Source organism: Haliaeetus albicilla, chromosome 12 (genome assembly GCF_947461875.1).
Source record: "Haliaeetus albicilla chromosome 12, bHalAlb1.1, whole genome shotgun sequence".
NCBI lineage: Eukaryota > Metazoa > Chordata > Aves > Accipitriformes > Accipitridae > Haliaeetus > Haliaeetus albicilla.
This window is the reverse complement of record NC_091494.1, coordinates 26,203,674-26,217,612: the sequence shown is the minus strand read 5'-3', so window position 1 is coordinate 26,217,612 and position 13,939 is coordinate 26,203,674. Positions and strand designations below refer to the sequence as shown.

At 39.7% G+C, this 13,939-nt stretch overlaps 1 protein-coding gene across 7 annotated transcripts in view; it reads left to right on the top strand.

Moving 5' to 3' along the window:
• Positions 1–13,939, top strand: part of MEGF11 (multiple EGF like domains 11) — a 293,642-nt gene that overhangs the window by 60,192 nt on the left and 219,511 nt on the right. For all 7 annotated transcript variants that reach the window (XM_069798622.1, XM_069798618.1, XM_069798621.1 and 4 more), the window contains exon 2: positions 13,561–13,687. The gene's annotated coding sequence lies outside the window, so the exon portion shown is untranslated. The remainder of the gene's footprint in view (positions 1–13,560; positions 13,688–13,939) is intronic.

Here is a 13,939-nt window from a genome sequence, read left to right as displayed (position 1 = left end):
TACATAACTTCTCCTGTGCACTGCTTGTGTAGTTGAATTTGACATGCCGGACTGGTGATGGGAGGGGTCATGAATGAACAGAAAATAAAATTTGGCAGAAAGGAATAGAAAACTCTCTCATGTGAAAACTTGTTTATTCATGAACATCATAAAGCCCATAATTTTTCTGAGCCCACTCACAGTGCCAAAAATGGCAGCATGAGGAGAAATGTGTCCAAGAACAAGCATCAGATGTGAGGCTATATGATGTCATAGAATCATTATGTCACTCAATGCCAATTGATTTCTAGGGCTGATTGCAAGCAATCATTAATCACTTTGTATTGAACAGCATGCCAGCTCCATCGCATCTGGGGCAAGTACAAGTGGCACCTATTTAGCCAACATCCTGCTCTCAGCAATTTCACACTTTGTCTTTCAAACTAAACTAAACTGCTGGAGATGCAGCAAGGTTATTATTTTTTTTTCCTCTATATGTCTCTTATTTTGGCTAGGAATTTAGATCGTTGAAAATCTTAGCTTACTTGTAAGTTTGGTGTTCCCTGCTCATACTGACAATAGTGTGCCACTGAACATCGGGGCATGTCCTAGGTGGAATTAATAGAGCTGCTGTAAGAATATTTAAAATTTCTGAATATTATTATGCTACTCGGTATGTTTATTAGAGAGAAAAGTGAGATAATATCAGGAGTGTTCCTTTTTTACACATCTGTACTGGAAAAAGTTATTGCAAATGAGGTGCATACTCAGATTCTGGTATTAGAATAGTCTCACCAAACCCAGAGGTTCATTTACTATCTATAGCTAATATTAGGCAAGACCATTAGGATATATACTATCAAAGCCAAAATGTCATGGGAAATAGGAGCTAATTGATGTGACATATTAACTATAGAAGCTGCCCTATGGTATTAATATGATGCATTTATTCTATCTTTCCTTTCTAGTTTAGAAACAGACATATTAAACCTGATAAAATGTTTCTGGTGAATCCCACGGCATTTTATAATAATGAAAAATTTCCTTTTGCCTTTCTCCATGTGCCTGACAATCATGAAAAGTTACTTAGACATGTTACATCAAATCAGAATATTTTTAAATATAAATGTTCCTCAATAGCTGGGGTCTCGGACAGTCAAAGTGATTGGTAGCAAAATGTTGCATTCCTATGAGATTATGAAATACTTTGGCCTTCTGTAATCGTTCTTCTCTAAGAACTGTAGTCATTCTTTTGAATTCCCTGCTTAATCTCCCCAGGTTCCGTTTATTTATTTTGTCAGTAACTTCAGTTGTGATGGTTTGCTGTCAGTCATCCATTGTCAAAAGATAAGTGAATTTCATAAACTATTCTGTTGGTTCTGTCCCACAGCTGAGGAAGAATTTACCTGCAGACTTTGGTATTATAAATGAGACATAACTCATTAATGAACTGGGTCATCTGTTATACACACACCAGCTCAAAAAAGAGTTTCTGTAAGGCAGGAGAAAGCGTGGCTAAAGATGTCTTGTAATCCTAATGTCTTAGAGTATCGTAAACAATCATCATTGGTATAAACATAAATTACAGCTATTACATACTTCATTTTTTATAGTACATAATTAGATAATTCTCCAAAGAACTTTTTATCACATGTATTTTCATTAATTAACATTACATGTCGTTAGCAGTCAGCTCTGCTTGATCAAAGACAGATAAGTTGTAGCAAGATTCTGAGAAATAACATACCATTTACTAATTATATTATTGATTTTATGGTCTGAAGAATCCTAATTATATGTGATACAAACTGGACCTAGCTCAGCCTGCTGGGGGTACTTTGAACATGAGTAGTTCCTGGCAGTTCTGAGCATCTTGCTTGCATAAATCACTTCTGGGCCTGATTGTGCATCTGTTTTCAAAGGTGGTGTTTTAATGGACTTTGAAATCTGAAAAAGTGCATTCTGTGTGGCTCTACATGAAAGAGGAAAGAGATTTGGGATTTTTTACTCGTGATTTTAATAATTCTGAAAAGATTTTAGATCTGTAGGCGGATACTTCTGAACAGTGGAAGTAATATAGCATAGTTGATTTAATTAGTAGGCCAGCCTAATACAGAATTTCCCATAGCTCCCTATGACTTTTTTTTTAAATGAGTTTTTAGTACTTTCTTCAAAGTTAATGATACATTCAGACTTTGAAAATTTTAATTTCATGTGAAGGCAAACTGTAAAAAAAAAACCACACCAAGTCTCGAGGTGAATATTTGATTAGAACAAATGCGGATCTGAGAAACAGGAACAACCTCAGATGTGTCTTATGTAAGTATAGTGCTTTCATAGAAAAATGAAAAGGAATTTAGATCAATGACATAATTATGAAATGTTACTCTTACCCTTAATTGCTTATACTTAAGAACACGAAAAGCCTAGTTTTTAAAGTATGTGTCTGTAATTAGCCTATTCAGTTGCATGAAATTTCAATTTACTCTCAATTCATGATAATAAGGTGATACATTACTAGTAAATATTTTGTTTAAAATGCAAAGTGTGAACATCCTTTAGAGCTAAACTGATATCCCTATTTCCAGCTGGCCTTTTTGTGCCTGTTTTCACTGAGACGTTATACGGTCTGAAAGGGGATATTTTGACCAAATCGTTCTCAGGAGGAACTTAAAGACAGATAAATACTCTGTCAGAATCAGTATTAAAAAAAAAAAAAAAGTGTCTGAAAACATGAGAATTGTTTACTATATTTTTTTTAAAATCAACTTCCAATTTTCAGATTTTCAAGCTCTTGGAATAACATTCTAAGAGCTTCTGACTGCTCTGGTTCCCACCTACTCATTACTAGTCCCACCTGATGTTTGACTTGCTAGTTAGCAAATCAAAGAATTGAAACAATCTGAAAAATGAATGACTGGGCTGGTGGGTGGGCTCCAAGTTTAAACAAATAAACAAGCAAAACACATCATATCCCCATAGTTCATTTGTATCTGTTGTCTACACTGGCATAGGATGAGGAGGTTTTATTCCTCAGTAGATGAGACTGGACAGCTTAAGTTATGAAAAATAACTAAAATCCAGTTAACCATTACGCTGTGCATTTACGTATGCTTTCCTTCTATGAATGACAGTCAGAAATGGGATGTTGGGAAGAAGAACTTGTTCCATTTTACAAGGGGTAAGACTGAGGCAAGGACAGCTCAGAGTGTACACGTGGCACTTGGTTGACAAGTGTGCATGGTACATAATACTGCTTTATTCTATTATACTTGTTTCTTTAGCACTCTCATCACTGTAATACCTGAGAGCTAAACTCTTCGTTCCTGCTCTTGGGTTGCAAGACTAGCTTTCTCTTCCTCGTTCATATTAGAGACTCTTTTTGAAACAAGTAGTGAAGTAAGAATGCCTTAAGATAGAACAAGCTAAATAATTTCCAAGGTGCAGAGCATGAGACCAAAAGTCTAGACACATGTACAGTTTTGACTTGCAACCCACTCTCCTAGAGGGATTCAGAACAGGGTAAGCAATCTAAAGCCTGGAGGTATGGGTGTTATAGGGAAATTCAAGCTCTGTCTTCCATCCTTATGTGGAAGAAAGCCGGTACACGCTGTATCTTCTTGTCCGCTTGGTAGAAAATCCAAAGGGTATTGCAAGGTGTATTATCAACACAGTCCTCAAGAATCAGTGAAAGGAGCAATTCAGGAGTTATTTGAATACTCCAGGATTGTATTGGCTTTGTGTGGCAAGGTTTTGGTAGCGGGGGGCGGGAGGGGGGGTGGTACAGGGGTGGCTTCTGTAAGAAGCTGCTGGAAGCTTCCCCTGTGTTCGAGAGAGCCCATACCAGCCAGCTCTAAGACGGACCCGCTGCCGGCCAAGGCTGAGCCAATCAGCGATAGTGGTAACGCCTCTGGGAGAAGAGATTTAAGAAGGAGGAAAAGTTGGGACGGACAGAAAACAGCAGCCGGAGAGAGGAGTAAGAACATGTAAGAGAAACAACCCCGCAGACCCCAAGGTCAGTGCAGAAGGAGGGGGAGGAGATGCTCCAGGCACTGGAGCAGAGATTCCCCTGCAGCCCGTGCGGAAGACCCTGGTGAGGCAGGCTGTTCCCCTGCAGTCCATGGAGGTCCATGGTGGAGCAGATATCCACCTGCAGCCCGTGGAGGACCCCACGCTGGAGCAGTTGGGTGCCCGAAGGAGGCTGTGACCCCGTGGGAAGCCCACGCTGGAGCAGGCTCCTGGCAGGACCTGCGGATCTGTGGAGAGAGGAGCCCACGGAGCAGGTTTTCTGACAAGACTTGTGGCCCCATGGGAGACCCACGCTGGAGCAGTGTGCTCCTGAAGGACTGCACGCCATAGAAGGGACCCATGCTGGAGCAGTTTGTGAAGAACTGCAGCCCGTGGGAAGGACCCACGTTGGAGAAGTTCATGGAGGACTGTCTCCCATGGGAGGGACGCCACGCTGGAGCAGGGGAAGAGTGTGATGAGTCCTCCCCATGAGGAGGATGAAGCGGCAGAAAATAATGTGTGATGAACTGACCGTAAACCCCATTCCCCGTCCCCCTGTGCCGCTGGGGGGGGGGTGGTAGAGAATCCAGGAGTGAAGTTGTGCCCGGGAATAAGGGAGGGGTGGAGGGAAGAAGGTGTTCTGAGATTTGAGTTTATTTCTCATTACCCTACTCTGGTTGATTTGTAATAAATTGCATTAATTTTCCCCAGCTGAGTCTGTTTTGCCCGTGACGGTAATTGGTGAGTGATCTCTCCTGTCCTTATCTCGACCCACAAGCTCTTTGTTATATTTTTCTCTCCCCTGTCCAGCTGAGGAGGGGGAGTGATAGAACGGCTTTGGTGGGTACTTGGCGTCCAGCCAGGGTCAACCCACCACAAGGATATAAAACAGTAATCAATGATTTAGTAATATATTTTTGTGCTGTATTTATCTATTTATCCTTGTGGCTGCCTATTGTTTAATTGGACAGTGATTACTCTGTCCCAGGGAGTTGGCTCATATCTGTTAAACATATTCAACTTTGTATGTCACAGGTATAACAGTAGTAAATCATGTAAAGTGTCAGTTTAGGAAAAGATAAGCTATAGTTTAGCTTCTCCATGTTTGAAGAAAGGAATGGAAAGCCATGAAAGGAAGCAATGCTGTGTGTGATGAAAGACAGGAGGAAGAGGAAAAGGTGGTTAAGATAGAACAGTCATGTGCAGACTCTTAAGATTCTAATGAGTGGCAAGAAGAGAGTTTACAATCACCAATCTTGCTTCCACTGTTCCTAAACTTACATTTTCATGCACAGAGAAAACTTGTTTCTTCTGTGGTAAAGGATGGATCACCAAATTATAAGATTTTGACCCTTTACCCTGCAACACATAGCATACCTGGAGTCCCAGTAGATGCTAAAACTGTTAGCTAAGAGTCTAGAGACTGCACAGGTTCCCTTGGAGATGGACTTAGTTAAGTTGCAGTTTAAACAAATAGAGAAACAATTGCCTGAAGTGAGTTTTGTGAAGGGGCAGTGGAAAGTGGCTGTTGATCTTGGGAAGAAGTCCTGATACAATTTTAAATGGGGTTAGTTAGAAGGGATTTTGGACAGCAGTGTATAAGGTAACAAGACTAGAAGAAGATGAGAAGATCAGAAAAAATGGCCGAGGAGGGAAATAGGACTCACAAGCATGTACCTAAAGAACTGGGGCAGATGGAAGGAGGTGAACAGTCTGTGGGGAGCTTAGAAGACCTTCATTAATGCTGTGTTCTGGAAGGGAGACCAAGATTAGCTCCTGCTTATAAATTAAAGTTTTCCACAAGTTTGGTGCTAACCATTACAAGAGTCTCAAAGCTTACGCTTTCTTTATTGTGCTGAAGATTGTATTTGATATGAGAGGAGAGGAAAAGGGGGAACTCGTTTCCTGCCAGCCATTACCTTGTGTGCCTATTTACTGGAGAGGACTTTTGTTGTATTTGGTTTTGGTTAGCAGGATACATGTAAGTGATACTTGCTCAGATAATCTCAACACAGAGTAAGCTGCGTTAAGCTTACATTACACTAAGTGAAAAATGTATAAGCAACTTCTAAGCTCCAATTTTTATGCCTCTGCAGAGGGGTTAATAAAGCACTCATAGGGAAGTGTTCTCCTCGACCATCTGAGTGCTGTGGATCTGAGAGTAAGCTATGGAGAGGGCTCAGTAAGAAGGCTTAGCAGATGGTATATATATGATGTTGATGAGGGAAGAATACAGAGAGAAAACTGTACTTGTCTTAACTTGTGGAAAAAAACATAATTAGTACATCTGTAAAATGATGGAAGTTAAGCCCTAAAATTACCCCATAAACTCTCTTTTATAGTTTTCATTAACCTTTTTTTCTCAAAGTAGTTAAATAAGTTTTCAGTGCCGAATTTAGGAGGAGGGGGAAGAGGAAGCCAAGGTAGTCGCATGCACCAGTTATTCAGATGTGGTTTTGTCCATAGTGATTTTTCTAGCTGCTGTTTTTCTGCCAGAAAGAAAATACTAGGTCTAACCTGAGTACCATCTGTATCTGATGACTGAGCTGGTAGATCCAGATTCTCTCCGGATACAAATTGGCACAGTGAACTCAGTGGAGTTCAGCCATTTACACCAGTAGAGACTTTGGCCCTTACATCTTCTTTACCTTCATTCTACCGAAGATACTCCCCTGCAGCCTCTCAGTTCTTTGTACGTTTGCTCTTTCTGATGTATTTATGAATGTTCCTCTCTGGGCTTTATGACAGATATTTTGCACAGTGCCCTATTACTGTAAGCCAGGTGCTTTCATCCTTAATGAACAATTTCCTGGAAAAAAAAAAAGAAATAAACAATAGATAAAGTAGGTCATGGAGACAGCAGAGTCAAGAGCTTTGCATAGTGATGTAAAATTAAATAAGGCCAGGGTCATGTTCTCATTTATCTCTCCAGTTACTGCTCTAACAGTGTCTGTGATGGTTCCTGGAAAGGTGAGGATATTTTGGGAGACTGTTTGGATCTGCTGGGAATTTTGCCCACAGTCTCTTCTTCTCTCTGCTCTGCACAGAGGAGAAAACAGGCACAGAAGTGTAAGGCTTGGATGTTATGAAAGAGCATTTGCAGATGCTGCCATTGCCTGTCTCAACCAGTTGAGACTTATCTTAGTGAAGGTGCAGTTGGGTACTGCTCTGTAGCTGAATGAAGACTATTCATGGTGCCTGTCTTTGGTCATATAGCTTGAAGGTCTACAGTCAGTAGTGGATGGTCAAGAGATGCAAGTTTAAGTCTAGATTGCAGAGACATTTTGCTTCTTGAAGTGACCTGTATTCCTGAGCCCTGCAGCCAGCCCTTTAGGCCCAGCCTTCCTCCTTTCTGGTTCACAGGGAAATCAAGGCATGGGAAGGGATTTGGTGTGTATCTGAGTCTTGCCTTGACATGGAGTCAGGCTTTTGCTAGGACTTAAACCTGACCTCACATTTTAATATGCATCTTGAGCTTCCTTTAGAGGTGTTTTGGGAGACTACCTTTACGCACTTTGAGTAGGTGCCTTCTTACTGGCCCAATGTGTGACCAGCTGGTAGATAGTTATGAAGCAAAAATTCTGCAGCATGTCCCCTCAGAGCAGTGACCAGCCGTAATTGCAAAGTCCTTGTTCACACACCATGAGCTTCTCCATGGCATCAGCTTTCTGTCCTAGAGAAGGGCAGATCTGTTCAGCTTATTTTCCATGTTGGATGCCTAAACCTAAGAGCATATAGCCATTTCTAGGCACCTAAGTAACCAGCCTGATTCTCAGATAGACAGAGATTTGTGCATGCTCTGAAAATCAGATAAATTACGTGGGCTCCTAACTTCAGCCTTTTAGCTTTGACATGATTGAACCAAATACCATCCCTCCAGTATTGATAGTGTTCCAGATATGCCCTGTAAGAAGCACAGGAAAGCACAAAGGATTATTGCAGCTTCTGAGGAAACCTCTCATATTTCGAGTAAAATTGGCAGGTTTTAAGTGGCCACTCTAATTCTTAAGCCATTAGAAATCTAAAAATTGATTTAACATTTATCTTATATTTAGCAGATATTCATAGAAAAAGTTATATTCTGTATAAGCCAGTCAACGTTTTTAATAGCTATAAAGTTAAAAAATTTTAGATTAAGATTTCAAGAGGCTGAAGGGGAAATTGAACACAGGAAGAGAACATCTGAGTGTTGTTGTAACAGAGAATGCCAGGGAGGATAAAGCACTGGGAAAACCCAGAGGAGAATAATGAAGATATATGCTATTGGACCAGTGGGGTTAGTAAAGGTATAGATGCAGAGGAAGCAAACATTATTTCCTTACTGTCTTAGGAAGAAACTGAAGATAAAAAGCTTTGCCCTGCCTGCAGCATTTTTTGAAAATACATGTTTAGTTTCAGTGTTCATTTTATTCCAGTGTTCGGTTTCATTTTATTTGGATTACTACCTTGAAAGTTCAAGGCATTCACCAACTTTAAAGCCAAATTGGAAAAACTGAATCTGGATTCTCAATGCAGCTCCAAGGCTTGCAAATCAGCCTTCTCCCATAAATACTGCACTGTTTCTGGAAAAGAAGAGATGGGTCTTTAAATGAAATATGAGATGTAGCATTGGGATGTGATAGTACTGCTGTAGATCAACAGCCATCAATCTGTGTTACTTAATTTGTCCCTGGCTCAGCTGTTCACTGTACTTGGGACTTTTTTGCTCTTTGTTTCATTTTATTTTCCTCTGAGATAAATGAAGACAAAAAGAAGGGGCCAATTGTTCTTGACAAATAGAAGTAATTTTTAAAAATATAACCGTAAAGGATATTCTACATTTTCAAATGGTGCTTTTTTTCTGACTTTCACAGCACTTTCACAGAATCATAGTTAATTTATTTCACTGCATGTATATTAAACATTCTTATATTTCATTGCTTGTTACTCTCATTTTCAGATCAACTTCACGGGCACTCTTTAAATGCTGTAAAAAAATTCTGTTGGAATAAATGGTTGGGCTTTTTTAGCTAAATACTTAGAAACATATTATTCCTCATCTGGGCATGCCCGTAACACTTAGGTTGCTTTATTTATCTTGGGTGTTCTGGGGATACAAGGTCTTTGTTGCTCTAAGTGTCTAAGGAAGCATATGTTGTAATTGTTTGACATCTTGAACATGGATTAGGTGGGTGGCTGTATGTAAGCAAGCTAACTTGAGTTCTCAGAAGATCAGGTTTTTGACGTGTGTCAGCTTACTTTCTCTTCTAAGTAAGTAATGTACGTGAAGAAATATCTGAAATATGCATGGGATAGTGAATAATAATACACTGTTAAATCAGTAGAGAATGTGACTCCCCACACAGTTTCAGCAGCTTTAAAATTCCACTATGCAAGAAGACTGGGATCAGTGTGGGGGACACTACAGCACTGGCTGGCTTCCTCTGCCATCCGCTTACAGCAACGGTCAGATGGTGAGGTCAGGGTAGGAGGGTTAAGCAGGCAAATGGATAAAGTGGCTCTTTCTGACTTTCCTTGTTTACCATGTTTTAACTGAGAGAATTCAGAGATGACTGCCCCGAGAGGGTTTCTTAGCTTGCAGGAGGTTGTCTTTGTTGAACATACTGCAGGGTACCAGGATTTTGCCTTTGAAGACTGCCAACATGAACTTGCTTTTGGCAGAAAGTGCTGGTGGAATGTCAGCCATCTCCCTGTCCTAACTGGCAGGGCTTGGAAGATCAGGTCAGGGCTTAGGCATTACAAGAAACACTAATGTTTCCATGGACTTGAGTTTGGATTAATAACTTAAAGGGCCAAATGTTCAAAGGGCTGGCTTCCAATTTTACACTGCTGGTTGAGTACAAGTACAGAATTATGGGCAGAAAATCACAGATAATTTTTTTCCAAGCTGACCTTTCTGAAAAGGAGGCAGCAATTATTGGTATTTGGGCACTGTTTCAGCAATGTTTTTAGGTGTTGTTAATGTAATATTTTCATTATATTTCTGCTGGACTATTGATTAAATATGCAATTACTTAAGAAAAAGAAATTTATTATTGTAATGAATAATATCTTTTTGGACTGGTACTTGTGCTTTGCACAAGCATGCATGGATATTGCTTTTGTGTAATTATTGATAAAACTTCATTTCTTTGTGTGCTGATGTTGATCTCTTAGAGTGGATGGGTAATGCCAAACGTGTTTATACATTGTTGCTTCAGTATCTAATCACTTTCCAGTTTGTAATATGCTTATTCTTAAAGCACCTGGCAGGTTGATCAGTCCTCTTCCCCTGTTGTCTGTGGAAGATTCTGAGACTTTGAGAACTTGTATGTCCTAAATTTCACCTGACGTTTCAAAGCCCAGTGTTGTATGGTGGTTGAGTGCCTCTGAAGGCTCAGAGCTAGCCTACAGAAAATACTAGATGCAGAACTTGGGTGGAATTTGAGCTACCTCAGTCTAGCCACTTGCTAACCCAGTGTCACGCCTTAAGTCTTTTGACAGTATGATTTAAACTCAGCTCCTCTGAATCCTAGACACATACACCAGCCTTTTTCTTGATAAACCTATTTCATTAGGCATAACTAAACTAACTGCCTAGATTGCTTGCCTAGTGGCACAACTCTGTGGTATTTTGACCCAGTTTTCCTCTGAGAGCACTGAAGGAACAATCCTGAGCTTCCAAAAATAACATTTGATAGACTAAGAAGAGCTTACTTCATTATTTATTTCTGCTTTGCTGTAGCCCAGCTCCCAATGACTCCAGTGGAAGTCAGCTTATAAGAGTGCTTAGCACTGAAGCAGATCTTCAGACTTCATAAGATATCCATGGAACTGTAACAATGTGCACTGTAGCAATTGCAACTCACACTGATATATTTTAGAGCTTAGAAATTTAAAGCAACTTAAGAGATTTGGACATTTGGTTCCCATTAAAAGGAGCCCCCAACCCAGTTTTGGAAAACTGAACAACTGTGGTTCAAAGAATGTAAGGGAGAGTCATGAGGGCACTCTAGCAGTTAGGGCCCCGGTGCGTTTATCCAGTCTTTCAAAGAAAGCCTCTAAAATTACATCTTGGGAAATTGAATTAGTTCCTTTATTTTTACTGAACAGCACCTACTTCACTGAATGATGTAGCAGAGGTGGCTGCTGCTAAGACTAAGCAAACAGGACTCAGGATGTAGCTCTTCATACTTTTCCTTGATGACTTCCCCATAAACTGTGAAAATCTCTAAATTTTGCTTTTATTCTTTTATTTCCCAAGTCATGTTAATAACTGAAAATACCATAGAATTGTTTAATTTTTTCACTCCTAACATTCCCTGTAACTCCAGCCATGAACTTCGGTGGAGCAGCAGAGGAGCATGGTTAACTTTTATAGAGAGCGTAGAATAGTTAAGGTTCTTGCTTCCGTTTATTGGTATTCTCCTTATGGCTAGAAGGACAAAGTTGGAACAAACTTGTCTCCGTTGTATGAACTGAAGTGTTACATAAGATTTTAGTTTTGTACATCTTGTTGGTCTGTTCATAGCTTGTGCCACTGCTGGGATTGGCCTCTTCAAGGAACTGAACTGTACAAACTGGTCCTGTGCTATGAGCCTGTGAGCCTTCACAGGATACTGCGAAGGAAACGTGCTGAAAGTCAAAAGCAGTTGTGCTGTCCTGGTCAGCTCTGTTTCTCCCCTTGTCTATGTCACCTCCAGGTGACAGGAAACTTATGTCTGGAAATGGTATCAGGGACATTTGTGAATAGTAGTGACTTCTGTATCTACTCCACATATTTCCAGCTATTGAATTGCCTTCTTGAAATCACAGGCAGAGATGCACACAAACCTTAAAGAGAGCAGTGCTTAAGGAGAACATGGAAAACTGAATATATGACTGACAGCAAGGATTTTGTAGCACAAATTATAGACCAGTTGTTTTGCACTGCATGTAAGGGGTAATATTTTGCCCTCAGTACAATGACTCCTAGAGGCTTAAATAGAACCTGTTAACGGAAATATCATCTTTTGTTAACAGAGGCAGCTTCTTGTCTACTGTCTTCCTGCATTAATCGTGCAAGATGTCAGTAGAGGGAATGCAGCAACCCAGTGCAGAGTCTGGCGTTTCTGCTAGTTCTTCTATCACTTGAATTTCTCTGTGCTCAGTTGATAAGAATCACATTGTCAGTGCTTTTGTATTCAGTACCTAATCCTTCCTGAAGTGTTTATCTGTTTAAAACAGCTTTAAATTTTCATTAAAACCAAAACAAAACCACAACCTGTCATTGGCAATATTTCTGTTGGTCGTGGCAACAATTTTTAGAGGTGACTAGCGAGTTTGAGTGGCTTAATTCTTGACTGCCCAGATTAAAACAACCTGTTCTTAGCACGCATTCTGAGCTCTGCATATTATTCAGCCCTTTCACGGTATCTCAAGTTATTAATCATAAATGGAGGCGTCCAAAAAATCCTGATCAGTTTTGAAACTCTTGGCCTCATTTAGCTTTCATAACAGCTTGTTTCTAACAAAATCTGATGTAGAGCCAAATGAAGTGTGTGTTTAAATGATCCCTTGCCTAAACTATCATGAAAATTTCAGATGGGATGAGAAGGAGGAATGCCACAGAGGGCAGCTTGTTGGAAGCTTGCTACTACTTAGAGACTAAAATAGTGTAATCAGCAAACACTCAGTCACTTTAATGCTTCTTCAGTGAAATCCAACTTTTTGTTTTCTGGCTTAACTATTCTCTTGCATTTTCCTCAGTCGCTCACACACAAATACTAGAATGCATTTTAATTTTGATGCACCTAGATTTTCCTATTTGGTAGGAACTATAATTAAGAACAGAATTAGGGAACTTCTTGATGAATATGATACATTTATGAAGAATCAACATGGCTTTGTAAAGGCTTCATAAATTGTTAAAGCTCTTTGAAGAAAACATGTGGATCAAGAAGATCCAGTTAGATTTCCAGAAGGCTTTTGCAAGGTCTTTCGTCAAACTTCCTGGAAGAAACTGAACTTTGTTATTGGGATGTTACAGAAGAAAAAGTCTATATGTAAACAAAATGTTGTTTATATGGTAGGAAATGATAGGAAACAAAGTCTGAGAGTCAATGATTGATTTCTAACAGAGGAGCAAGGAGGCATCAAATGAAATTGAGGAGGCAGATAGAAAAATGAAGTATTTCATACAGTACGTGGCTAAGGTGAGACCATCACAGGATGTTGTTGACACTAAAATTTAAATTTAGGAGGTTGAAATTTACATTTTAATGGATAAAAAATTATTAGACAGATTATTGGAATAGAATCCATCAAATATTATTAAACACAAGGATACCACTGGTGGCTGAGGATGTCACAAAGTTGCAAATTGCTGGAAGCTGGAAGAGTTTAAAAGGGAGGTGCTACTATCAGCCATCTTCTTAGACTCTTTCCTAGACACTTGTTACTGGCTGAAAGCGGGATAGTGGTCTTTGGTCTGATACAGCACAATTATCTTGTGGTATGTAATTGTTTAGAATGGTTTATCTCATTTCTGTCTTAATTTGTTTCCACTCCCCCAAACACACTTTCTTTGACCCAATGTGTTTTTTGTTTTTCTAGTTGATTGCTCACAGGGCCAAGCAACTTCCAAAGAGCTTTCTTCTGCTGTCCTGTTAATGTGCTGTGTGTCTTCATGTGCTGATAATCTGTAAAAACAGGATCCATTAGGAATTTTTAGCACTTTGAGGTAAGACTTTTTAACATGTCTCTTTACATTGCATGGAAGTTTGTGGGAAAAATTCAGGCTAGGTTTATCAACTGCATATACATGTAGACATCTAAAGGAATGACCTTCCAAAGTATATAAGTATTTAAGAATACTGCATGCTAGTGAAAGTAACTTCTGTAAGCGTTTTGCCTAATTACAGCTGGACACCAAATTAGGGGTTTTTTGCCTGGCTTAGAAGTCATTTCATCCCAAATTGAGAGAGAAGCATTC